General features: G+C 45.7%; 1 pseudogene; it reads right to left on the bottom strand.

Annotated features, from left to right (window-relative positions):
- Window positions 1-249: 249 nt before the first annotated feature.
- On the bottom strand, window positions 250-8,581 carry LOC119809448 (annotated as a pseudogene).
- Between the last annotated feature and the right edge of the window lie 18,169 nt (window positions 8,582-26,750).

Here is a 26,750-nt window from a genome sequence, read left to right as displayed (position 1 = left end):
TTGCAAAATCCCTGAATAGACAATACCTAATTTTCTTCCAGAGGCCTTTTCTTCTGCTTCATCCCCATCCTCCTCTTCCAAAGCCAGGGGACTGGCGGTCCCCAACTAGCCCAGACCTTTTCCCTTGTGGTCTACAGCACCCTCCTCTAGCAAAGGAAACAACAAAAACTTGAAAACAAACCAACAATACAACAGAGAAAACTCCACGCAAACAGGTGGGCAAACCATAGCCTCCTCCCGGGTGGAGGCTCACTTTTTACTGCAGAATTCCGAGCTGTTCAGAACTTCCTGATGACTAGCCCCAGGCAAACCACCAGCAGCAGCATGTAGCCCACAGTGCCGGAGAAGGTGGGCGCATCAGGGGACGCCTGGAGGAACTGGCGCAGGCCCTCTTCTACGTAGTACACCTGGTCATAGATGCTGAGGAAGGTGAAGATGTGGAAGAGTTGGTGGCTGTGGCCGATGATGTCAAAGAGACCCGGCTGGATGCGCTCAGGGATCTTGCTGACATTGAAGAAGGCGGCCCACCACCAGCCAGAAGTAGCGGCGGTAGAAGTGCACGAAGAGCGTGTGGGTTCTTCGCCTCGCAGGTCGAAGAGCCAGCTCTCCAGCATAATGGGGCAGGCCATGCTGAGCGGCATTACGAAGACGAAGGTGCGCAGGGCGAAGGGGTAGGAGCACCAGGTCATGTGCGGTCGTCTTGCAGCAGGCCACGTGCAGGCCACGGCCAGCACGAAGGCCACGGCAGCACGAGCGCACGGTAGACCGCGATGAGGAGGGTGCAGTCCACGTGCCAGCCCAGGCGCTGCTGCACATACGGCGTCATGACCCTGGCGTCCAGCAGGCTCAGGCTGGGCAGCAGGTAGTAGTAGTAGGCCACGGTGCTGCCAAAGCCGTAGTAGATGATGGAAGCTAGTCCAGGTTGGAAAGAGAAGCGGCGCGCAGGCGCAGCGACAGGCAGCTGAACACGTGCGCCGTGCAGCTCATTGGCGAAGGTCAGCAGCAACTCCCGACGCATAGCACACAGGCTGGCAGCAGCCAGGGGTGGTGGAAGGGCAAGTCGCTGCCGCCCAGAAGAACAGGCGACAGAACTTGACTGAGGAACAGCAGCAGCGGGATGAAGTGCGTCCAGAAGTTGAGGCGTCTCGTTGGTGGGCTTCAAGCACCGAGGCCAGGCACTCCTGCGCGGTGCACGGCAGCCGCCGGTAGCCGGACATGAATGAAGCACTCCACGAAGTCGTCGGGCACCTCGTCCCAGCGCAGCAGCGGCTTGGCGGTGGTGGCCGGCTGGGCTCCGGGGTGCGGAGGCGGGGTGCGAGCGCCGGGAGGCAGGGGCTGGCGGTCCCTTGGCGCCCGCGCCCCCGCTGCAGCAGGCGCCGCGGCAATGGTGCCCCGGGCTGAGCTAGGGCGCGCGCAAGGCACACCTCGGGCGCCGGTCGCCCGTCGGAGCCTTTGTGCGCGCGCGTGCGCGCGGGACCCGCGGCCGCAGGTTGGCGACGCGGCCTCGGCTTGGGAGCCGGCTGCTCCGGGAGCTCGGGCAACGGGGGACAGCTGCGCACGGCATTCCCGGCGGCGACCCTCGCCCACGCTCGCCTGTGTCAGAGCGTCAAGCAAGGCCGCCTCTGTCGGTGGTGGCGGCGGTGGCGCGGCTGACTGCGGTGGCGGACGGAGCGGCGGTGGATCTGTGGCATCGTGCGCGCGGGGCGGGCGGCGGGAGGCGGGATGTGAGCGAGGCGCTGGCGGGGGGAGGGCGGCGCCGCGCAGGGCGGGGGCCCCCGGGGTTAGGGTGTGTCTGCGCCGCGACGAGGGATGAAGGTGTCCCCTGTCTTGCGTCGCCTAACATCCCCCCCACCCCTTCTGGGGCTGCAGCGGCCTCGGGCCCGCCGCGTTAATGATTGATGCGGGGCCGGAGGCTGGCCAGAGACGCGGCCGCCGGCGCTCAGGGCGGTGAGTGGACCAGGGGATTCGAAGCGGCGACAGCCACGCCGGCGTTTCTAGAGGACACTGGGGACCGAGTTCGCGGGGGGTGGGGGAGCCGGGCGGGGGGCGGAGGGATGCTCTAACTGTAACCTGCCGAGATGTCAGGGAGGGCTCTGCGATACCCGCTTAGAGACAGCGTCCGGATCCGAGCCTTGCGGTTGTCAGATACCTGGTGTTGCCTCTTCATCCTGCTCTCACCGGGGTGTGTGTGTGTGTGTGTGTGTGTGTGTTGTGTGTGTGTGTGTGTGTGTGTGTTCGCGCGCGTGCGCGAGTGTTGCCCTCCTACTCAATCCACAGCAAGCCTTAGTTTTTCTCCCGCTCTAGGCGACCTATTCAGGTGTGCGTCACTATTCTCCTCTCTCTCTCTTTGTGGTGTTCAAGGGACAGTCCCCAAACTGGTCTTCGGCTCATTTCACCAACATGGGAGCTCCAGCTCACCCCTTTGTGTCTTTAGTCAGATGAGGAGCTCCAGGGGCGATGCTCGACAACAGATTTTGAAGAACAATTTAAGACGATGTCATGGAACTGAATCCTTAAGGAACAGAGGAATTTATTTAAAAGGGTTTCCCAAGCAGAGCTGTTTCAGGAGTTTCGCGGGAGGGTGGTGGATGAGGGGAAGAGTATAGTGCCTTCTAGAAGGAACTTGAAAAGAGAGTTGAGCCCTTTCCTAGGACACAGAGGCACTGGCTTGATAGACCTCTGCATAAACCAGGAGTACCGTGGCCGGCAGTTTTGGGGTTCTTCTGGCAAGGGGTTTGAAGGAAAAAGGAGAATTAAAGAATTCAAAGGTTTTGTGATGGACAGTGGTGTAAAAATACCATACCCTAGGCTTCCAAGATGGCATTTCCCGTGGTGTTGAAATGTTTCACCATGTCCCATGGCCCAGTGACAGGGGTATGGTTTCATCAGACCAGTGCTTCACCTTGGTGTATGTGACGTCTAAAATTTTAGGGAGAATTTTAAAATGTCTTAGATATTCATTACCTCGTTTGGTCAGGTAAAGAAATGAAGGCCCCCGTCACCATCATGAGCACGCCCAGGTGGTGAATCTGAACCCAGACAGGCCTACTTTTAGACTTCAATGTATGAATCTAGAACACCCAAGTAACCTCTTTCGGCCAGGACACTGAAAGGAAGAAGGACCATTTCACCTAGAAAAGGCTTTCAGTTTTCTCTTTTTAAAATGTATTTCATGTTCATTTTAAAGTTGAAAGGTCACTATCATTAAAGCAAATCCTGTAAGGAGGGTTAAAGAAGATTTTCTTAGAGCACAACATGATCTAAGTTATGGATAAGTGTTTATAACTAAACTGTCATTTTCTATTGGTAAATGTGTTAGATAATACTCGTCTTTTTTTTTTAAGTTCAATCCTCTCTGAAATAGTTCATTCATTGATTTAGCAATGCTTGCACAACTAGGCCAAAGGTTCACATTGGCCTTGTATCCTTCTGAACCTATCACGACGTCCTGGTTAGTGGGTTTGTAATGAGTTAGGCTTTGTTGAAGGTTTTTAGCTGGTATTTTTCTTTATATCCTTTTCCCTTTTAGTGCTTTTCAATTTTTAAAATAAGCTTTATTTCCTTTAACGCATGTAAAGGGACCTGTTGTGGGGTATTTTCAACACTGTGTGAAGATGTATTTGCTGTGATTGGTGTATAAAAAGCTAAATGGGACAATAGCTTGGCAGGAGGTATAGGCAGGACTTCTCAGGGAGAGAGAGGGAGAGGAGGAGATAACGTAGGGTGCAGCAGGATGCCAACGAGACTCAGAAGGAGGTCAGAACCACAGAGTGGGAAGAGAGGTAAAAAGCCACCAGTCAAACGATTAATATCAATGCGTTAAATTAAGTTATAAGAGCGAGTGGGAGAGCCTAGCTAAGGCCGAGCTTTCATAATAAGAAATTTTCTTGTCATTATTTGGGAGCTGGCAAGTGGGGCAGGTAAGACTGGTTACAAAACTATATTTTTCTCGTGGCTTTTTACCTTTCTTTCCCATTCTCTATATCCTACCGCCATTTTGAGTCTCGTTGGCATCTCCCTGCACCTCAATTATCTCCTCCTCTTCCTTTCTCTCCCTGAAAATCCGCCTATACCTCCTGCCTAACTATTGGCCGTTCCAGTCTTTTTATTACACCAATCACAGCAAATACTTTCACACAGTGTACCAATAATCCACAACAGGACCCATGCTAATATTGTGTAAAATCGATTAAGAAGAGTCGAGCATTTAATTCAGGTGGATGAATGCTGAATCCGAACCGCAGGCAAATCATAAAAAATTAAATTGTTCATATTCTCTTTGTTTCCTCACAAACAACTAAGCTGTTGGCATGGAGAAAGTGTGCTGATCGTATTATAATTCCAACATTTGCAACCCTTTGTTTCCATAAGCAGCAACTTTTATTATTGGGAGAAATTTCATGTTTATTTCACAAATTTTTCTCTTACATACAGACCATAGACTTTGATTTTCTTTGCCTTGTTTCTTCTTTGGGGGGACAGACTCTTACTATGTAGCTCTGTCTGGTCTTGAACTAGCTATGAAGACCAGACTGGCCTTGAAATCATAGAGATTGACCTGTGTCTGCCTCTGAGTGCTGGATTGAAGAGGAGGGCTCTCATACCCAGGCAGAACTTGATTTTTAACAGCTATAAATGCAAATGCTCTGAGAGCAGGCAGTGGGCTGGCTAGGAGAAGAGGGGGGACCAGTGAGGAAGAAGAGGAGGAAGGCTCTACCAGAAGGGGAGGTGGGTGAGTATGTGCAAAGGCAGAGTGACTCATCTTTATAAAAATGCCCACAGTGAAACATATTCTGTATGGTAAATAAATGCTTCAAGCAAAAGGATGGGTTCTCTAAATTATTGTGCACAATCTCTAGCTAGTCGTATATGCCTTTCTAATTAAGGCTGATAGAACTGGCCTGCATGGATGGCACACACCTTTAAAACCCAGCACTTGGGACCCAGAGCAAGTAGATCTCTGAGTTCAAGGCCAGCCTGGTCTAAAATACAAATTCCAGGATAGCCAGGGCTACACAGAGAAACCCTGTCTCAAAAAAAACAAAAAACAATAAAAAGTTATAGAATTGACTCTGGTAAAATATAGTGGGGTTTTTTTTATTTTAATAAAGTGAGTGTTTTGTAAAGTCAAAAACTGTTTTGTGATGTTCTTTCTTGAGAAAGTGTCATGACCACGGCCCTTCTTCCTTCCTTTATATTTCCAACCCCACATGAAGCGCAAAACCAGCCAATGTAATGGGCAGGGTGACTGTGAGCAAGGAACATGATACACACATATGAAAATGTATACAAATCCCAAGGAGTACCTTTAAAAATATCAAAACAAGAAGAACCAGGTGTGCTACAGAGGGAAAGTGGCGTTCGTGCATCCTTCTCTGTTGTGGAGTCCAGACAACTGTCCTTGCTGCCTGATAGAGCTATAGAGAGGAACTAATGAAATAGCAAAACTTATAATGTTTTCATCATCAAACAGAGCAGCAATGCAAGTCTTCCTTAACTACTGACAATCAATAGAGCTTCTCTAATTCTTTGTTTGTTTGCTTGCTGTTTTGAAACGGGGTTTCTCTGTGTGATCCTGGCTGTCCTGGAACTTGCTTTGTAGATCAGGCTGGCCTCGAACTCACAGAGATCTGCCTGCTTCTGCCTCCTGAGTGCTGGAACAAAAGACGTGTGTCACCACCACCACCTGGATGAGGTTCTCTAATTCTTAAAATTGAAATATGGAACCCCATTTGCCCAAGTCCTGCACGAGCTGGGTTTTGTGTTGGCCTCTGGTAATCTTAACTACTGCTTGTCAGCGAGAAGCATGCGCATATCACTGGGCTTGGCAAGGCAGATAGAAGCATAGGCCATCTGCCAATTCCCAGGGCAGTGCCATAGATTAGGCATCTGGAGGGGAACCAGGCTCTCTGGCAATGGTCTTGATGGCCAGAAACCATCAGGAGTGATGCTGAGAAGCCGATGCTGGCATCAGAGATAGAAGCTAGCAAGGTCTCTCAAGACTGGAAAGTGGCTTTAGTTGGCGAGAATACAGAAACTGTAAATTGGGTTGCTCCACATCCTGGGAATGGAGGCTACCCTGGAACTGCTGTAGCAAACCAGATGGATTTCTCTCCTAATAGGATTTTCTTTTGTGGGTCTTTCTTTGGAAAAAAAATGAGACAGAAAAAAAATTCTTCAGCAATTTCAACCTGTAGAAGAGCAAGTCCTTTTATGATATACCTCTTTTCAGAGAGATTTTTCTTTTGTTCTGGCGTTCAAACCTGGGGCCTTGCACATGCCAGGCAAGTATTCTAATCGCAGAACGACATTTCCAATCCCCTTTTAAGCTTTATTTTGAGACATAGTCTTAATTAACCAGGTTGTCTTGAGCTCAGGTATTCCTTGAACTGTCTTACCCTCCTGCCTCAGCCTCCAGAACAGCTATAATTTGAGGACTACATCACCAGGACAGTGAGAGCTAATTTTGTTTTTTAGTTTTTATTGTTGCCCCAAACCAGCCAACTAAACAAAAAGCACAGTGGACCTCCAACTTGACTGCCCTCAAGAGTCTGCGTAAGAATTCTCTCAAACATTCCAGGCTGAGCAGAGATGTTCCATTCTCCATCCCAAATACAAATAGCTTTGCTGTTGTTTTCAGTCACGCTCTTCCAGGGCCATAGAGAGTCACAATAGAATAATAGCGTCTTAGCTCCCTAATGGAAAGGAGGGTACCTGTGACGCCGTTTGGAGAAAGCCTGGTGGGAAAGGCTTGCCCATTGATGGGTTGGGCTGGGGTTCTCATCTCTTGAGCTGTTGCTTCTAAGTTTGGCTAAACAGGGTTATCTTTTTTTAGGGGAGAGGGAAGCAAGCCGAGGAAGACTTATTGAGACTATGTCCACCTTTCAGGGTCAGGGGCCCTTCTCCAACCTGCCTCCTCCCCTATGGGGCGGTCTCCAAAGCAGGTGCAATCATAGGCAACTAATTAAGATGAGGAAGGTCCAAACTTCTACTTCTGCACAAATGGATTCTTATTTTCAGTGTCTGTACTGTGAGGATCTCATGATACACCTAGCATGTCGTGAATGTGTAAATGCAGTCTGGTGTGGGGTGGGGCCACAACACCATAAGGAGAGAGATCAGAACTGTTTATTGACCTCTGTTCCACGATCCATTGCCCTTGTTTGTCCCACCTGCTTCCGTCCCCTTTCTTTCAGGATGAACTCCTCCTTTCTGACTCCATGAGGGACATTTGGGGGCCGCCGTCTGGGGTGTTCCTCCTGATTCTGCCCTTTGTGTTTCCTGCCCAAAGCCTGTGTTATCTTTCTACAAAGGCTTCATATTTATTTGATGCATTGAACCCGGTTCCAGGTTACCCTCTGGGGAGGAGCGTGTCGTCACCGGCAATGTTTTGCTTGTGGTATGGCCTGTTGGGAGGTTGCCATTTGCTTGACTTGAGAAAGAGGCAAGTGTGGACCACAGATTACCAAGTGCCTCACTATTATCTACAGGTCTTCTTAAAACACACTGCCTTGCAGGTAGTAAGCACGCCAGCACATCCCAACGGGGCATGTTTTCCATGTTAAATAGGCACTAGTTTAGAGTTGAGACTGAGAATCTCAGAGTAGAGACCCTAATAGTTACAGACCTGTAGGCTGACTTCCCATCTTAAACTCTTAGTTGTTTTGTTTGCTGTACTATATTCAGCTACCTTGGTGGGAGCTTTACCTATACCACTGATTCTCAGAACCCCCTCTACAAGGTGACTACACCATCCCCTTTTTGAGACAGTAAACAAGACCGGCTCAGAGAAGTTAAGTAACCAGGTGGCAGAGCTTTAGTGAATGCTTATTCATCCCCGGCCCCTCATTCGTGCCTCTGCAAGGCAATGTGTCCTGGAAAGTTGCTTCATGGGTGTTAGCCTTGAACATTTCTGGGAAAGTGGCTTAATCGCTTCCATTTAAATTTTCTTTATCATTGTTATTGGAAAGCCTTGTTAATAATTAAGTGAGCACACTGATGAGAAAAACATACTGGTGCATCTGGGTCTGAAGGTCAGCCATAAAGGTTATTAAATATGGGTACCTATTGGTTTTGGCCAGAGAATCCCCAAAAGAATGATGCCAAACGAGGTGTGTGGGCATGTGTGATGCGAAGGCTGACTACTGACCTGACATCTTTAAAGACCATTCTCCAAGTGAATGAATTATTGATCTCATGGGTAGGCTGGACCCAGAACAACTGAGAGAGGCAAGCAATATACTACGATTTCATAGATGATCTTTAAATTTAGCATAATAGAATTGATTGTAACAACTGATGGGTAGAGGAAGGAAAGTATTCAGCTGAAATGTCATGTGTACCTAACATCAAGGAGAAGGCACCTCGGTTACCAGGATGTTTGGCCTTCAAATTCCCTACCAGTTCCATTTAGTTCTAAAATGCAGTAGTATTCATTGTTATAACTTCAGTGTCTGTTGGAAATATTCATGGTTATTACTACCAAGCTGCCATTCACTAAACCAAGAGAAGCGTACCACACTCTATGTGTACCAATTTCTTGATCGTGTGCCAGTGATCTCACATTCATCTTGGGCCCCATGTGCAAGCCACAAGCATTTGGGGTCACTCTTGAGACCTTTTTGCACACTGTTGTTTCTACACAGGGAACAGGAAACATCTTTTTTTTTTTCTTTCTAGGAACCTATTTTTTGCCCATGATCACTCACTGGTCTATGTTCTTGCCATGTGTTCTCTCTCTCTGGAAAGTCTGTGACCAAATAAATGCTAGAGGATTTTATCAGGTGTGTGCATGCGTGTGTGTGCGTGTGCATATGCATTTGTGCGTTTTGGGGGGGCTGTTTGTTTGTTGCTGGTTTGGAACTTTCACCTTCTCTCCCGCCTCTACCTCCCAACTGCAGGGGTTACAAGTGGACACCACTGTCACAACAGATCTATTTTGTTTTGTTATAGTTGTAGCTGGAGACTCTATTTATGCTTCTGGCCGGCCAGACCCGAATAATCACACAGAAACTATATTAATTACAATATATTACTGTTTGGCTGATGGCTCGTGCTTATTCCTAGCTAGCTCTTATATTTTAAATTAAACCATTCCTATTAATCTATGTATCACCACAAAGCTGTGGCCTACTGGTAAGGTTCCAGTGTGTCGTTCTCCTTCGGCAGCTACATGGCATCTCCTTGACTCCACCTACTCTCTATATCTCTTCCAGCCTGACTGTATTCTGCCCTGCCATAGGCCAAAGCAGTTTATTCATTAGCCAATAAAAGCAACACATATTCAGATGGATAGCACACATCACTTTTTTTAAGACAGGATTTTATGTAGCCCAAGATAATTTCTTTTTTGTTGTTGTTTTTGCTTTTTTGAAACTGTAACAGACCTGGCTGACCTGGAACTTGTTTTGTAGATCAGGCTGGCCTCAAACTCACAGACATCCACCAGCCTCTGCCTCCCAAATGTTAGGATCACAAGTGTGTGCCACTACATCACAGGCATGTGTCACCACACCCAACTATTTTGTTGCGTCTTTGATCCCTGCCCTGTCCTTCTGGCATCTCCTTCCTTCCTACTTCTCCTTTTCCCTCCACCAAGTCTCAACTGTAGCTGCCCCAATCTTATGCACACTTAATTCCCTATCTAGAGACACTTCTCAGTGCTGGATTGGATTATTTGCTGGATCCATACTGAGCATTTTTAAGGCACTAATAAGCATCAAAGCCAGTAGTACGAAGTGGGGTGTGTGGAAGAGCGGAGAAATGAAATGGAGCGTGGTGTAGTGAACCCATCTTGTTTTCAGCTGTAGGGAAACTGTCCCACCATGCTTTAACACAGCCATTCTAAGATGACTCTCCTGGATCAGCTGTTTTTAAATTAGGGAGATCTCAGTACCAACCTAAGTACTATTAAGCTTTGGATGCTTTTCTAAATGATGCGCTAAAGGGGCTGGAGAGATGATTAACGGGTGTAGGCACTTGCTGAGAAGCCTAATGGCGTGAGTCCAGTCCCTGAAACCCAGCAGAGAGCTGACTCTTGGAGTTGTCCTCTGACCTCCACATGTGGGCATGCCACACAACCACCAAGTGCCAAAAAAATAATATTTTTTTTTTTAAAAAAAAGAATACCTTCACCCATCTCTTACCTGAACCCTGTGGGGGTTAAGGCTGGGGTGAGGATCTGAACCATGTACACCTCAGAGACTTGTCCATACTCACTTATCCCCGAGACAGCTATCAGTCCCGGAGAACTGACTTCCTTTCCTAGTGTCTGCCCAGTGTGCTGGACGTCCAGACACCATACTCACTCACTTGTAGTTAACACACGGATCTGGATGCTGGCGAGAGAGCCTTCCTTTCTTTGCTGCTTGACATCGTATGGATGGCCATCTGTGCGTTTTTCAGACTTCCTGATGATTGCACTAACCGTGTTTTTGTAGATGCTTGGGAGGGAAGACGAGTGGGAACAGAACGGCTCCGTGGGCTCCCATTCTACCCTGTATCCCCAGCTCTAGAGAGCCCTACAACCTGAGCATTTCAAACAAGACACCCAGCAATGAACACATTTACAGCACATTAGGGGAGACAACAGCCCGGGCGCAGGGCTGGTTGAGGTAAACAGCCTAGTGCATTATATTCTCAAATTACTTTTCAGTTTTAGTTACCAAAAAAATTAATGTGGAGATATCAAAGCTACATATTAAGGGTTTTTTCTCTTAGATTTAGTTTCTGTTTATGAGTATGTATGCCTATGTAGCACATGTGTACCTGGTGTCTGAGGGGGTCAGAGGTCATTGGATTTCCTGGAACTGGAGTTATGGATGGCTGTGAGCTGCCATGCAGGTGATGAGAATCAAACCCATGTCCTCCATGAGAACAAGTGCTCTCACCTGCTGAGTTTTCCCTCCAGCCCCATTGTAAGGTGTTTGAAACCAGAAAAAAAAAGTCTCATACACGGAAAGGAAATCTCATGAAAAAAGAGTGAGAAATATCTGATTTACTTGATTTTTGTAATTAAGAAACATACTAATATTTTACATTTATGCTGGGCCATGCTGACTGCTCTGTAGAATGTCTTGCCATGGGGAGACTAGTGTTAAGAACAGATACTAACAACGAAGGGCTAAGTCAGGGAGGACAAACTGCTCTGTGGGAATCAGATGTGGAGATGGCCAGTCGCAAGCTTCCATATTGAGTATTGTTATCATTAAAGCTCATATGATTTTAAAATCCTGTTGCTGCCTCCTTGTTGATGGTGTCTTGTTAACAGTTCATGGAGAGGGGACCCGGTGTGTGTGTGTGTGTGTGTGTGTGTGTTTCTGTGTGTGTGTGGCCTGGGGGGGGGGGGGGGTGTCTTTGAATTCTGTCCCATGTAGTTAGTTGGTAGTGCTTGGTTTGAGAGAAGAGAGAAAAAAGACTTGGATGGGGCTGGGCAGTGGTGGCCACGCCTTTAATCCCAGGACTTGGGAGGCAAAGGCAGGTGAATCTCTGTGAGTTTGAGACCAGCCTGGTCTGCAGAGTGAGTTCCAGGACAGGTTCCAAAGCTACAGAGAAACCCTGTCTCGAAAAATCAAAACCAAAACAAAGAAAGACTGGGATGGCCAATTTCCACTCTCGCTCCTCATCTTTCTGGCTCTGTCAACCTTCCTGTGGCTCCTCTAGGTCACCAATGTGTGTCGCTAGGAAAGGCTCCCTGTGGCTGTGCCCAGGCTGTCCCCTGGCAATGGGGTGAGGAAGAGAGGTCTGATCTACCGAGTCAGTCATGCTCTGCCACCAGGTCCTGAGCCAGCTGTGTGCTTTCTGCCCTGGAGAGGAGGGACCTTTTTCTCAGTTCACTAGAAACTAAGAAGCTGCCCCGGGGCCCTTGCACTAGAGCGTTCTCTACCTCTTTCTGCCTCACATGCTTTTCTTCCAGTCTCTTCCATCTAGTCTCTGCTTAGCGTCACCCATGCTTCCAGTGTGCGGTGTGATATGTTTTTATTCGTTTTCTTTCTCATCTGATGAAATGTAAGATATAAAGGGGCAGGAGCTTTGCTCAGTGGTCTTTCTCCACAGTGGGCAACTGATGAACGTCCATGGAATGATGAAGAGGCTCCCATGAGCCGGTGAGATGGCTCAGAAGGTCGAGGTACTTGTTATCGAGCTTAACAACCTGAGTTAGATTCCCAGGTGCTCAAGTGTGTGCACACATACACACACACACATACACACACACACACACACACACGCACGCACACACACACTAAATGAAATACAATTACTTAAGGCTCTTCCAAATGCTTCCTAAACCCAGAGTATAGACTTAGCTCAGAGTATTTGTATCGACAGTGGTCTGGCATAGTCTCCACAACCCAGACCTGCTAAACCAAAATAGAAAACACAAAAGCTGTTGGCTGTGAACCGCAGAGATTAGGGTAGTGGTTTCCGTTCTTCTCCATCAATCACTTGGGGACCTTTAAAAAAAAGGAAAAAAAAATAAAAAAGTACTGTATGCCACATCCTTCACCCCCACTCAGCAGAGCTTCTAGTACAAGGTGTGCTGACATGCTGGGCTGGCGATTTATTTGGAAAGAAACGACATAGAACATAGAACACCTTGGTAGGAAGAGTTGCAGGGCTTTCATTTGAATTTTAAAGGTCAATTCGAACAAAGTACTTTGCATCAAAGGGAATTCTTGAAATCTCTTTTATTAATAGCATCATTTAGCATCCCTGCTGTTCGGCAGTGCCTCACTGTGTTCACACCTTTCCAGAAATACAATAAATGTCAGCACGGATCTGAGAAATCTACACTCTTTGCCTTTGGCCTGAGCTTTTAGCGTTACCAAACTCTTCAAGGAAGCTGGTTTTAAACACTAGGGGTTTCTGACGTGGAATGAGCTTCTGAGATCACTCACTGTGCTCTGGTAAAGCACAGCCCAGCGTGCAGACATGGAGAGGAACTGGCTTATGTGGAAGCCGTGTCCACTCCTGGCACTGACAGTTGGCATGGCCTGCTACAGCAATGCACACATGGCCCAGCGGCAAAACCCTGTGCGAAAAGACCAGGCCACTCTTGCAAGCAGGATTCCTGAGTGTGTTCTCCTCCGATGCCGATAGACAGAGTGCATTCTTCAGGGTCAGGTGACCTGATTGGCGGCCTCTGCAGGAGCACAGATACTAAAAGAGAGTCCCGTGCTGGAGCCCAGAGCTCGGGAAGAAAATGAGCTATGGGAAATGTGGGCCTATGAAAGGTGGCACACGGGAGAGTTGACTTGGCGCCAGTAACAGACAAGGAGGGTAGCATTCTGCTTCATGAGCTTGGCTGTCCTTTCTATGGTGTGTCAGCAAGAAACTTAGATAGTCTTGTATTTGTGAGAGCTTGTGTTTGTGTGTTTCGTGTGGTGGCAGGGAGAGGTTGCAGCTGGTCACAAGTGCTGGGCAAAGAAGAGTGTCTGCCTCGCTGCCTGACCTTTCAGAAACACTGTTGCTAAGGTCATGGTTCCAATCTGTGTTCTGCATGTCTGCTGTTGTGGCAGAGTCTATAATGATATTATTTCATCTTGAATGCAAAATGTATTCCCTCTTTCCATTTGTACATTCAAACTCCCGGTGTAGGTGGATCTCCTTCTGGTGGGCCAGTCTTACAGCCCAGTCACAAACATTTCCCCTTACGTTCCCCAGTCTGGAGCTGCCCTGTGAAAAGGTAGGGGCAGAGGAGGATGGAGTACTGTCCTGCCTCTTCATGTGATAACTGGGGACAGCACTTGGTCCTTTCCTCTCTTCGTAAATGACTACCAGCCTACGTGTGTGCTGAACAGGGAACCCAGACAGTATGGCAGTGCTCCCTGGGATACAATGGGGCCCTGTAGCCTGCTCCCCCAACTTCTTCTGTTCCGTTCTGCTGGGAAGCTCCCTCACAAAGCCTAGAGAGGTGGCAAGTGAACTCAAGACCACTCAGTTGCATTTCTGACTATCATTCTGGTTTTCCTGGAGACTACCTGGGTGCGCAGTGAGTGGGGGTTTAAAGAACCTCAGCTTCCAGGTCAAACCAGCCTGGGCTTGAAGTCTGACTTTGTCATGGACTAGACATTTGTGAACGTTGTCTAAACTCTCTTACCACACTTGTGACTTTCCTGTAGAGTTCTCATGAAGACTGACGTGTGGAGTGTGCCAGCCACAGGATGGTACCAGTCAGAGGAAGACAGTTCTATTACTCCAGTGCCCCCTTAAGCGACAAGAAGCTTGGGTACCAGACTGCGAAACATAAGCTTAAGATGGGGCACTTTCCAGAGCAGTCTTCTTCTTTTTTTAAAATATTTATTTATTTATTATGTATACAATATTCTGTCTGTGTGCATGCCCACACGCCAGAAGAGGGCACCAGACCCCATTACAGATGGTTGTGAGCCACCATGTGGTTGCTGGGAATTGAACTCAGGACCTTTGGAAGAGCAGGCAATGCTCTTAACCTCTGAGCCATCTCTCCAGCCCCAGAGCAGTCTTCTTTTAATGGATGTGTCTGAACAGGAACAGTCACTGAGATTTAAAGGGTGGTGGGTGGATATTGGCTACCCAGTTCAGTGCAGGGGGGAAGGATTAAGTGTTGGGGAAGCTCAACTGGAAGTTTCTGGGAGGAACACACTTGTGAGGAGACCTCAGAAAGCAGACATCCTGCCTGGGTACCAGCAGTCAGCTTCCTTAGGGAGGATGAGCATCCTGGAGAAACCCTAGCCACACCTGTGGAAAGAGATGGAAGCAGCAACTGGAGTGGGGGGACAAGACACCAGGTTTGATTTGAACAGCTGCCCTCAGTGTGACCTGTAGACGATATGTCTTAGTTAGGGTTACTATTGCCGTGATGAAACACCATGACCAAAGAAACGGAGAGCAAAGGGTTTACTTGGCTTTCTCTTCCACTGCACTGTTTGTCACTGAAGGAGGGCAGGACAGGACTCAAACAGGACAGAAACCCGAAGGCAGGAGCTGATGCAGAAGCTATGGAGGGGTGCCGCTTACTGACTTAACTCTCAGACTTTACTCAGCCTGCTTTCTTGTAGAACCTAGTGTTGTGGGACAATGGTCTTATACCCTGTAAATATGTCACTTGTATGATTTGCTGATTGGCTAGTAGACAGGAAGTATTGGTGGAGCGACCAGGCAGGAAGTATAGGCAGAGCAACCAGAACAGGAGAATTCTGGGAAGAGGAAAGACTGAGTCTGCAGTCGTCACCCAGACGCAGAGGAAGCAAGATGAGAATTCCTCGCTGATAAAAGGTACCAAGCCACGTGGCTGACACAGACAAGAATTATGGGTTAATGTAGGATGTAAGAGTTAATAAGAAGCCTGAGCTAATAGGCCAACAAGTTTATGATTAATGTAGACCTCTGTGTGTTTCTTTGGGACTGAATGGCTGTGGGACCAGGCAGGACAGAAACCTCTGTCAACAGCCTAGTACCACCAGCCCAGGGGTGGCACCACTGTTTCAGGGTTTCTGTTGCTAGGAAGAGACACGGTGACCATGGCAACTCTTATAAAGGAAAGCATTTAATTGGGGTGACTTACATTTTCGGAGATTTAGTCCATTATCATCGTGATAGGGCATGGTAGTGTACAGGCAGACATGGTGCTGGAGCAGGAGCTGAGAGTCCCACATCTTCAACAGGCAACAAGAAGTGGTCTGAGACACTGGGCGTGGCTTAAACATGTATGAGGCCTCAATGCCCATCCCTACAGTGACACACTTCCTCCAACAAGGTCATGTCTACTCCAACAAAGCCACCTCCCAATAGTGCCACTGCCCATGAGCTTAGGGGGGGTCGGTTACATTCAAACCACCACAACCATCCATTATGCTGGGCCCTCTCCTGTCAATCACTAATTAAGAAAACACCTTACAGCTGGGTCTTAGGGAATCGTTTTCTCAATTGAGACCTCCTCCTTTTAGACGACTCTAGTTTGTGTCAAGTTGACACAAAACTAGCCAGGACAAGGTGACAGGCCGCAGAACCTTGAGAAGCTGGATCTAGGCACAGACAGACAACTCCGGCACGAAGGAGGTGGCTTCTGTTCTTCCCTTTATGTCTGGCAAGAATAGCGTGTCAAGATGTCAGTCATCACTTGTTCTGATTTGCATAAAAGCGTGTCAGTTTTGTTCAAGTGAAGACTTTCTAGGGAAAGGCAGCTAATTGCTTCCCAAAGCATTGGCTATATCCAAAATCCTCTTTAAGTCATTTTTAAACTAAAGCTGTTTCGTGCATTTACCACCCATGTGTGAATTCCATCCCATGTTCTGTTTTTAGTGGCGCTATTGCCTCAATGGAGCCACGCATGTTATTTTCACTGTATGTGTGTGTCTCTGTGACATTCCAGCCCATGACAATGGCTCATCACTGGGAGTGCTTGATATGCAAAGAATTATGATTGGTTATTTAAGTTTTTTTTCATTTCTTTACTCCCTGTATATTCCCAAGAATAGAATTAGAAAGTGAACTATGTGACCAGTGGGTGGCTCCTGTTTCAACAAATTTCTTTTTAAGAAAATAAAACAAAACAAAAACAGAACCCTAGATGTTCCTCTTCACTTCTCTGTCAGGCTTTCCTTGCTGTATCCCACAGGGATTCCCAGATGTGTGGGGACTTCTGCCTGGGACCCTGAATTCATACCATTGTGTGCATAAAGGCTGGGGCAAGGCCCACCTTAAAGACAGAAGAGGGGAGATGCCTGCTGGGTGAGCTAAGGCATGCTGGCCTCAGCCCTAGAGAAAGGGCAGAGAAGAAATATAGCTTCTCCTTGCTTAAGAGAAGAAAAATATTCAGTATGGGAGTGTCAGGGGGAACAGGTGGGCTGCATTGACAGTTATAGACTCTCACATCATAAAATCTGCCTGCGATTTAAAAACAAAGCAATTTCTGCAGTTAAACATTGGAATGGTTCTTCATTTACCGGGGTACTCTGTTGCGCCCGTGGTGGTTTGCTCTCAATTTCTGTGCAATGCAATCCGTGTTCCATTATTCCCCAAGTTCCTAAGGGCAGGTACCAGCCTAGCACACGGCCTCTCTGTTCCCTGGACCTGGTACCTCACATCACAGAAGCCCAATACAAGTCAAATTCATAAATAAACAAACATATTCCTAGAAATAGGAAAATTCCCACAAACGAGAGATCTCAGTTCTGCATTTCCAGAGGGATTCCCAAGCAATCTGTGTAACTTTTTGAAAACGACAATCTAGAAGACCGTTGGGTGACATCAGTCGTGCCCCTTGATTCAAAGGCCAGCAAGAACCAAAGAAAAGGAATCCTTAATTACAAGAATTCTTAAGAAACGAAGCTTCATCAGTAATTTTCTGAGAGTCCCAGGGTTGTTTTGAATTCCGTTGGTGCCCTTGTCAGGCTGAAGGAAGGAGACCCGATGAGTCAGCATGCATCCCTCTCTATCAAAAATGGCTTACATGCATTAATCATCAGACAGCATGCAGGGCTCCACCCTTCTTACTTGCTGCTTTCAACACAGCATTTCAGAAATTCTCAAAGAATGCAGAAAAATGTTCTTAACAACCTGAGTAGGATTTTCTCACTTGCAATCCTAACTGGTTGTTTTTAGTATGTAGCGTCTGGTTTACTTGGTATATCATTTGTGTAGCTAGTCTTTCCCCCCTAAGTCTTTTAGCTTATATTTTTGGTTTCCTTGTTCTGGCTTGGAGTTATAGTCTCCTATCATTTGCTGCCAGTTTTTAACACCACCGGATTACATTCTCTTGTTTTATTTAGAATTGTTTATATGTGTTTTCTTAACAGAAAGCGTTCTGTAATTGTTGTGCTGTGTATTTTGTAGCAGATTTTTGTGGCTTTAAGGTCATGGTGGAATCACACAGTAAACTAAAAAAAGGCTCAACTTTTCCCAAGTCAGGATGGCCAGGTGCCCGGATGACCACACAGTGCATGTCCACAGTGTTCACGATATTGTTACAACTTAAGGGCAAAAGTTGTGTGATTATGACACTAGATTTAAAAAACAACAGTGAATAATTGGCTGGGTGTGGTGGCACAGGCCTGTCACATTTGTGACATTAGCACTAAAAGAGGCATGGATTGGAGGATTGCAAGTTCAAGGCCAGCCTAGTCCACTTACCTGTTCCAGACCAGTCAGACCTACACAGTGAGACCTTGTCTTATCCCAAACCAGATAAACAAAACAAAACAAACAAAAATCAACGAGTAAGTGGTCACACAACCCCCATTCAGGAACATGAACCTAAGGCATTCCAAATGCTAGGTAAGTGCTCTATCGCTGAGCCACAAACAAAACTTATTAATAATAATAAATTCTAAGCACATTAGGAGCACAAGAAAGCTATCGAAAGCCATCAACGACTGGTTTACAGCCCTCAGCGCCATTTTCCTGAGTGAACATTTAAGGTCGCTGTCAAGATGACCAGGGACGAGGGATGGCGCTGCCCTCAGCACTGTTGTGCAATTGCTGCAGGTGGCTTTTAAAGAAAGTGTAACATTCTCTGTCCAAAAATCTAACTAGAAAAGGAGCAAGCCTTTGCAGGGTATGTTTTTTAAAAAGCAAAATCTAGAAGCGAGCTGTGGTGGCAGAGGCCTACGATCTAGCACTCAGGAGCTGAGACAGGAAAACTTCCATTTTTGAAGGCAACCTGGGCTATGTAATGAGTTCCAGGCCATCCTGGGCTGCACAGTGAAACCCTGTTTCCAAAACAAGAACAAAACAAAGGTTAGGCGCATAAACACACACCTCAGCTTTACCTCTGTGGTTACCTGATACATATGTGAACATATCTTACAACATGATGGCTTAGGGAATTCATATAAGAGTACAAAACCTAGAGAAATGTCTAACATTTTATTGAAGACCCTAAATAAGTGGACATTGTACCATGTGACTGAAGAGAGAGACTGATACATAAGTGTCAATTCTTAACAAATTAAGGCACACTTAATGCAATCCAAATCAAAATGCACAGACCTGTTTTCTTTGGAACTGGACCAATGATTTGAATGTTTGCCTAGAATAAACATCCAAAATTTATTAATCTGTTAGATGGTTTTGTCATGGACTTGCCTTATCAAATAGAAAACAAAGCTTCCCCTAAAAGTATAAAATGAAAAACAGCATTGTGGTGACACAAATTCAGTGGACTCAGACAAAGTGACCACATTTCAGAGCATGAAGTTTGGGGCCTGGGAATGTAGCTCCACCCTTGTAGCATGTGTGATGCCCCGTGATCCTTAATACCAAGCGCACACACACACACACACACACACACACACACACACGATGGAATCTGTGATCCAGTTGAATGGAAAAGGACAGGTATTAATTAGCTCTTCATCTGGATATTTGAGGAGATAGTCCAGAGTAAGATTCAGCTTAAGTCTCAGTTTTTAGTCTTAGGAGATACATGAGCTTGGGTGATTCCTCAAGCTCTCCAATACTCACTTTTCTTATCTATATGAACTTTAGACAGTATTTTTTCAGAGTGCCTAGCTTGTAGAAATTCATCAGTAAATGTTAGCTATCATCATTACATATATTATTTCACACTCTAATAAAAAGAGATTCCAGGCTGATTAGAAATATAAATAACAACAGAAAAAAATGTAGAAGAGTATTTGTAAGAATCTCAGCACAGAGCTAAGATAGGAAGACAAGAAACCACCAGTCTTAAAGGAGAAGTACAATACAAGCATTGAATGGAGACAGGGAACAGGGAATCCCCACTCAGTATTGATATGGGTGATCCTCAGGATTACGACTGCAGTTCCTGGAAATGCCATTCCAGCTGGCAGGCAAGTTAAAATAAAATTTATCCAGGCATTTCGACTCAGAAGTTTTACTTTTGAAAATGTAACTTATAAAAACAAAAATGTCAATATAAAGGCCATAGATATATAAGAGATTCGTTGTGTTCTTATTTTTTATATAGATTACATCCTTGGCGGGAGGAACCAAAATGAAAATAATCTGAAAAAATTTTAAACAAAGGACTGGGAGAACAAGTTATGGAATATTATGTAGTTCTACAAAAGAATTACTTACATGTGTGTGTAATTTTAATATGAAATGATAAAGCAGGAGTGAGGACGTGGTAGTTAATGTGTTCTCAGATAGCATCTTGCACTATGGTTTGGCCTCCAAACCAAAAAAGACCCAGGGGTGTGTCTCATGAATTGGAGGTGGAACTGAGAGGAGGCCTGCCTTTAAAAGATGGGGCTCATGGGAGGTGATTAGGCAATGGGGGACACCGCCCTTGGAAGAGATTAAGGTAGTTCTATGGGACCTCAATAGTTCCTACCCAAGTGAGTAGTCAAAGCGGAGTGCCCCTGAGCCCTGAATTCTCTCTGGCTTCCGGTCTTACTGTCTGACTTCTCCCATTTGCATATCATCCGGCCATGATCCCACCTGCTATGTGATGCTCACAGTCAAGGAAACCCTTGCTGATCTAATGCCACCTCCCAATTCCAGACTTTCAGCTTCCAAAATGCGAGCTAAATACTCTTTTCTCTATAATATTGTCAGGTATTTTATTGAGATAACAGAAAGCAGAGGCTGCACTGTGCTAGTCTGGATGTGAGGTCCTTGTCAACCCTGTTGCCAGGCAGCTCTTGGCCTTATCTGCCTTCTCTTCCCTGGTATGTTCTGGATCTTTGCTTCCTTACCTCTCCTCCAGCTTTATACTGTTCTTCACTGGCTTCCTCTCCTATTCTCTGATGATTTGATTTTATTTCTCTCCTTTAAAAATATCAACACAGTGACAGTCTCTGGGACAGGAGTAGGCAAATGTGCATGCTTAGCTAGCTTCTTTGAGTGAGAAGCTTTTAATTTCATGTTGTCAATAAGGGATGGGGGTGGGAGATAGCCCTGCATACATATGCATTGATCTATATAGATTTCTCTGGGGGCAGAAGACCTTCTAGGTATACATAAGAGTTAACATTTGACTTGACACTTATTTGTCAAACATCGATTTGTCCTTGACTAGAAAGCCCTGGTGATGTTGTGAATAAGATTATGTCAGTTGACAACTGTGGGGTGACCTGAATCAACAAAGCAGTCTTTCATCATCATACAGTTTGTCCACTTGGGGCTGCTTATCCATAAAGAAGGCAAAAACCCCCCAAACTGATAAAGCAAATGATTGTAAGTAAGGTCTCCAAGCCAAATACAGCCTTTTCGACCAGAAACAGCAAGGAGCACCATTCTAGAATTTCCGAAGTCTGCTGTACTGTTGGCTCCTCTGCCATGGCATTGTCCCACAGACTTGGGTGGCTTTTCCTGAAATTATATTTCTCTACTCTTGAGGTCTGATCGTGGTTCAGGAGGGTCAGTTCCTGGCAAGAGCTCCTCCTGGCCAGCAAAGGGCTGCATCTCAGATGGCAGAGGCACAGAGAGAGTTGGGGGAGGGGAGAGAAAGGAAGAGAGAGACAGAGAGCACCCTGGCAGTGCTTCTTCTTATAAAAGGACACCAGCTCCGCTGCATTAAGAACTCACCTTTATGATTTTTTGAAAATTGCCATCACCTTTCTTAGGCCTCATATTCACACACAAGCACACTGAGGATTACAGCTTCATTCTGGGAAACGGAGAGGGACACTGTTCAGTCTTTAGCAACTGCTTCTCGGATTTCTTTGCTAAATTTTTAAAAGGCTGATGGAGAAAAACCTGTTAGAAAAGAAAACTACGTTCAAGGGTACCTTTGTGCCGTTATCTGAGAGTGTAAGGAGATTTGAAAACTATCTTGGTCCTCTGGCTGCACACGTGTTTGTCAAATCAGTTTCTTTGCTTTTCTGCTAGCCAGCGGGGAAAGCTCATTAAGAGGCAGCAGAACAGCATGTTCCATTATCCACACACTAAACCACAGGATTAACGAATATTCTAGCAAAAGCAATCACATTTATTAATGTCCCTACAGAAATGTGGTCTAAAACAATAAACTGAACCATAATGATTTGATATCCATTAATCAAACAAATGGATGCCTCCATCTACTCTTCCTAATATATTAAAACTTCCCCGATAATCAAAGGATGGAGGAGATAAATATTTTATCTTTTAAAAGGGTAACTTTGGAAAGAGAATAAATTAAAAATATGTAAGCAATTAATTTGCCTTTCCTCCCAGCTTATGACTCAGGCAAACCGCTGCACAGATTTAATGAGCCCAGTTTTCTCCATTGTTAATGACATTACAGAGCTGAAGAAGAACCCACATGATTGAAAGGCTGGCAGGGATTCCAGAAGGCAAATGGGGAAGAAAGAGATTTTTTTTTTCTCACCCATTCACCAAATATAATTCAGTACTCCTTTTCAGAATCTAGTTGTGATGATTCGTGTTGATTATCAGCTGGACAGAATCACCTGGGAGATGGGTGTCTGCTCCATGCTTGTGTGTGTGTGTGTGTGTGTGTGTGTGTGTGTGTGTTTGTCTGGGGGGGTTGTTATCTTGATAGTATTATCCTGAAAAGAGACCGTGGGTGGTGCTGTTCCCTGGGATCCTGGACTAGATAAGTGGAGGAAGAGAAGTGAGTAGCAATATGCTTTCGTTGCTCTCTGCTTCTCGACTGTGGATGCAATGTGACCTTCTCCCTAAGTTTCTGTCTCCATGACTTCCCTGCCTTGATGGGTTGTAATCTGGAACCATGAGCCAAAAAACTCTCACAGAACTAAGCTTGTTTTTGTTGGGGGTAGTACAGCAACTGAAAAAGGAACTAGGAAGCCAGGACCAGAGTTTTTCAAAGTGATCCCATTTAAGCTCCTCACTAACCCTTCCCAATGAAGAAATCAGAGAGAAGAGGTGGGTTACTCTGTCAATGATCATGGAAAAATACATACACAAGGGATCTTACAAATACATGCTTGTTTTACATTGTTTTTATACAACAATTTAGAATAACCTCAGTTATTCTAATAATAAGCCCCAGTAGGAGCAGTGTGTTAGTGTCTTAGTTATTTTTCTATTGCTGTGAAGAGACACCATAACAAAAGCAACTTATAGAAGGGAAATTTTATTGGGGCTCACAGTTTCTATGGGTGAATCCATGACCTTCACAGCAGGAAGCGCAGGCAGGCAGGCAGGCAGGCAGGCAGGCAGGCAGGCATGGCACCAGGGCAGTAGCTGAGAGCTTTCACCCTGATCTGTAAGCACAAAGCTTTGAAACCTAAAAGCCCACCCTCAGGGATGTGAATCCTACAAGATCACACTTCCTAACCTTTCCCAAGTGGGGAAATCAGTCCACCAAGTGGGGAATCAGTCATTCAAACATTGAGCCTATGTGGGCCATTCTGATTTAAACCATCACAGTTAGTTACTTGCTTCACTACTGTGTTAAAAACAAAACAACAAACAAACAGCACCGAGAGCAACTTAAGGTAGAAAGGGATTTATTTCGCTTCACAGTTCTGCGGTTTAGTTCATCATGGCCAAGAAGGCTCAGCGGCAGGAGCCTGAGACAGCTGCTCACACGATAGCCAGGAAACAGAAGGCCATGAGCGCTTGTGATCAAATTGTTTTTCTCTTTTTGTATAGTCTGGGCCCTCAGCCCAAGGAGTGGTGCCATCCACAGTAGGCAAGTATTCCCACCTCAACCAACCTGGTCTACATCATGTTCCACAGGCATGCCAGAGCCTCTTCCTTTCATAGGGGGCTCTAGAGCTCATCGAGCTGACAATTTGACAATCAAGACTTACCATCTTAAGGGGCCCATATGCTATAACATCTACCTTCTGAACTTCAGAATATCCTGCAACAATTTTAAAAAAAACCTCCTAAAATCTAAGAAACCACTCTCCTGCCATCAGGGTCTGTGCTCAGAGCAGCTGCAGGCTGCTCAGAGCAGAGGAAAACAAGTTGTTTACAAGAAATTCAGGTTCTTGGAGTCCACAGCCCCCAACACCCTATGACTTGCTCAGCCTTCTTTTTTTAGATCCCAGGACCACCAGTCCAGAGATGAGTACCGCACACAATGGGCTGGACACTCCTCCACCAATCACTAATGAAGAATAAATGCCCTACAGTTGGATCTTATGGAGGTATTGTCTTAATTGAGGTATTGATCTTATGAGGTATTGTCCTCTCCAGTGACTCTAGCTTGTGTCAAGTTGATATAAAACTAGCCAGCACACATGTGAATGAAGGTGCCCTAAGAGATGTCCTGATTGAAATGGAAGAATTTTTCTTCCCCACTCTTGTCCCTAGTCTACTGCCTAAGTTAGGGTTTCTATTGCTGTGAAGAGACTCCATGGCTGTGGCAACTCTTATAAAGGAAAACATTTAATTGGGGCTTGTAGTTCAGATGTTTATTCCGTTATCATCATGGCAGGAAGCATAGTGGCACGCAGGCAGACATGGTGCTGGAGAGTCGGCTGAGAGTTCTGCTTCTGGATCCACGGGCAGCAGGAAAAGACTGAGAGAGTCACTAAGCCTGGCTGGAGTTTCTGAGACCTCAAAGCCAGCCCACAGTGACACAGCTCTTCCAACAAAGCCACACCTCCTAATGGTACCACTTCTTATGGCCCTATGGGGGCTGCTTTATTCAAACCACCACACCTACACAGAAGAAGGGCTGGAGAACTGGGTCTTGGATTTGCAAAGCGAGGGGAATGAGAAAGACCATCCCTTTAGCTGTGTGATTTAACTTTTTTTTTTCAGGAAGCCTGTAGGGGCTGACGATATAGCTCATTGGGGGGGGGGGCATGTGCCTTGCTGATATCTAATCAGTTAATTGCAAACAGTGTTGCTGGGGTGGGTAATCAATGAGCAGATCAAAGGTCAGGTTCTGAGAATATGAATGATGCTGGTCCAGACACATGCTGGCACTGAACCCTTGAAGTGTTGCTAGTCTGATTTGAGATGCAATGAGTATAAATAGACTCCCTGGATCATGAGGATTCAGAAGAGAAAAAAATTTTCACTGATGGTCTTTAATATTGACTATATGTTGAAATGATAATATTTGCATATATTGTATTAAATCAATAAGTTGCTTCTTTTTATAGATTGGATTTTACAGAGTGTAATACACAAATGACTGGAATTATGGGACTGTTCTATCCTGGCTCTGCTTCTAATTTTTTAATGTAATAGCTAGTAGATTAATTGAAGTTATAATATATACCTAGGATTTTATTTCTATTGAACAGAGTTGGTCTTAAAATGCAGGGGGAACGTCCCAAGGAATCATCTCTGCATGGCTGAAGGTCAGGGGGTTTGAGGAACATTTTGGAAGTGATTGTCTCATTTTGTTCCTTTGAGTTCCAGATGGCATTGGCTTTTTCTCAGCTTGCTGGGAAGAGCCGGGTTCTGAAATACAAGGCAGTAAGTAGTCTGGGCCTGCCTGGTGGCTGAAGGGGTGGCATTGGAAGGTTTGTTAATGGGATGGTTCAGGCACTGCTCAGATTCTCCTGTCCTTCATCTCGGTGTAACCCCCCCCCCCCCCCCCCGCTTGTCTTAATTGGCTAATAATGCCTGGAAGTGTACCCTTTTACACAGCGTTGTTCCATGATTAACACAAGCCTTTCCCGTAAACATAAGGAAGATATTCAGAACTGGAGAGATAATGACTCAGCAATTAAAAGTAGAAACTGTTTATGCAGAGGACCCAAGTCGGTTCCCAGAACCCACATCCAGTGACTCACAACTGCCTATAACTCCAGCTTCAGAGAATCTAACATTCCCTTGTATCTTTGGCTCTTGCGGGGCCGGTTGCCATCCAGCTCCCAAATAAATCACACAGAGGCTTTTATGAATGCCCGGCCTTAGTTTGGCTTGTTTCTAGCCAGCTTTTCTTAACTGATATTATCCTGTCTATCTTTTGCCTCTGCACTTTTTTAAATGTATACAGTGTTCCGCCTGCAGGCCAGAAGAGGGCACCAGATCCCATTATAGATGGTTGTGAGCCACCGTGTGGTTGCTGGAAGTGGAACTCAGGATCTCTGGAAGAGCAGTCAGTGCTCTTAATCTCTGAGCCGTCTCTCCAGTCAACCTCTGGCCTTTTACCTTTTTCTCTTCCTGTATACCTTTCTTTTCTTCTAAATCTGTGTTTGGCTTTGTGTCTGGGTGGTAGCCCCTTCTTTTCTTGCTCCTTGATCTTACTTCTTCTCTTCCCAGATTTTTCCTTCTATTTATTCTCTCTGCCTGCCAGCCCTGCCAGTCCTTTCTCCTGCCTTGCTATTGGTTGTTCAGTTCTTTATCAGACCAATCAGGTGTTTTAGAAAGGTAAAGTAACACTGTATCACAGAGTTAAGCAAATGCAACATAAATGAATGCAACACACATGTACATTATTAAAACAAATATTTCACATCATAAATGAATGTAACACATCTTAAAATAATATTCAACGACATTCTCTTCTGGCCTCAGTGGGTACTGCACTCTCATTTATACAAACACACATCTATACATACAATTAAAAGTAACAATAAAGTATTTTTAAATGTTGATCCTCTAATGAAAAACACAAAATGAAACACCAGGAGATATTGTTGCTCATGTTGTATGTTGACCAAGATAAAAACAAAACAAAATAAAAAAAATCAAGTATAAACCCAGCAAACAAATACTAGAAAATTAGGATGGGAGGGGGTAGAGGAAGATGAATTGACAGCATCAGCAGGAACTTCAGTTGTGAGCATCTTTGGATTCAATCAATATTTATCCTACAGATACAGGCAAAGCCAAGCCGACAGGCATAAAGAGGTATTCATTGCAGCTGTGCTTTTAGACAGAACTTTGGTGGAGACCGAGTA

Source organism: Arvicola amphibius, chromosome 3, assembly GCF_903992535.2.
Source record: "Arvicola amphibius chromosome 3, mArvAmp1.2, whole genome shotgun sequence".
NCBI lineage: Eukaryota > Metazoa > Chordata > Mammalia > Rodentia > Cricetidae > Arvicola > Arvicola amphibius.
This window is presented reverse-complemented; position numbering and strand designations above follow the sequence as displayed.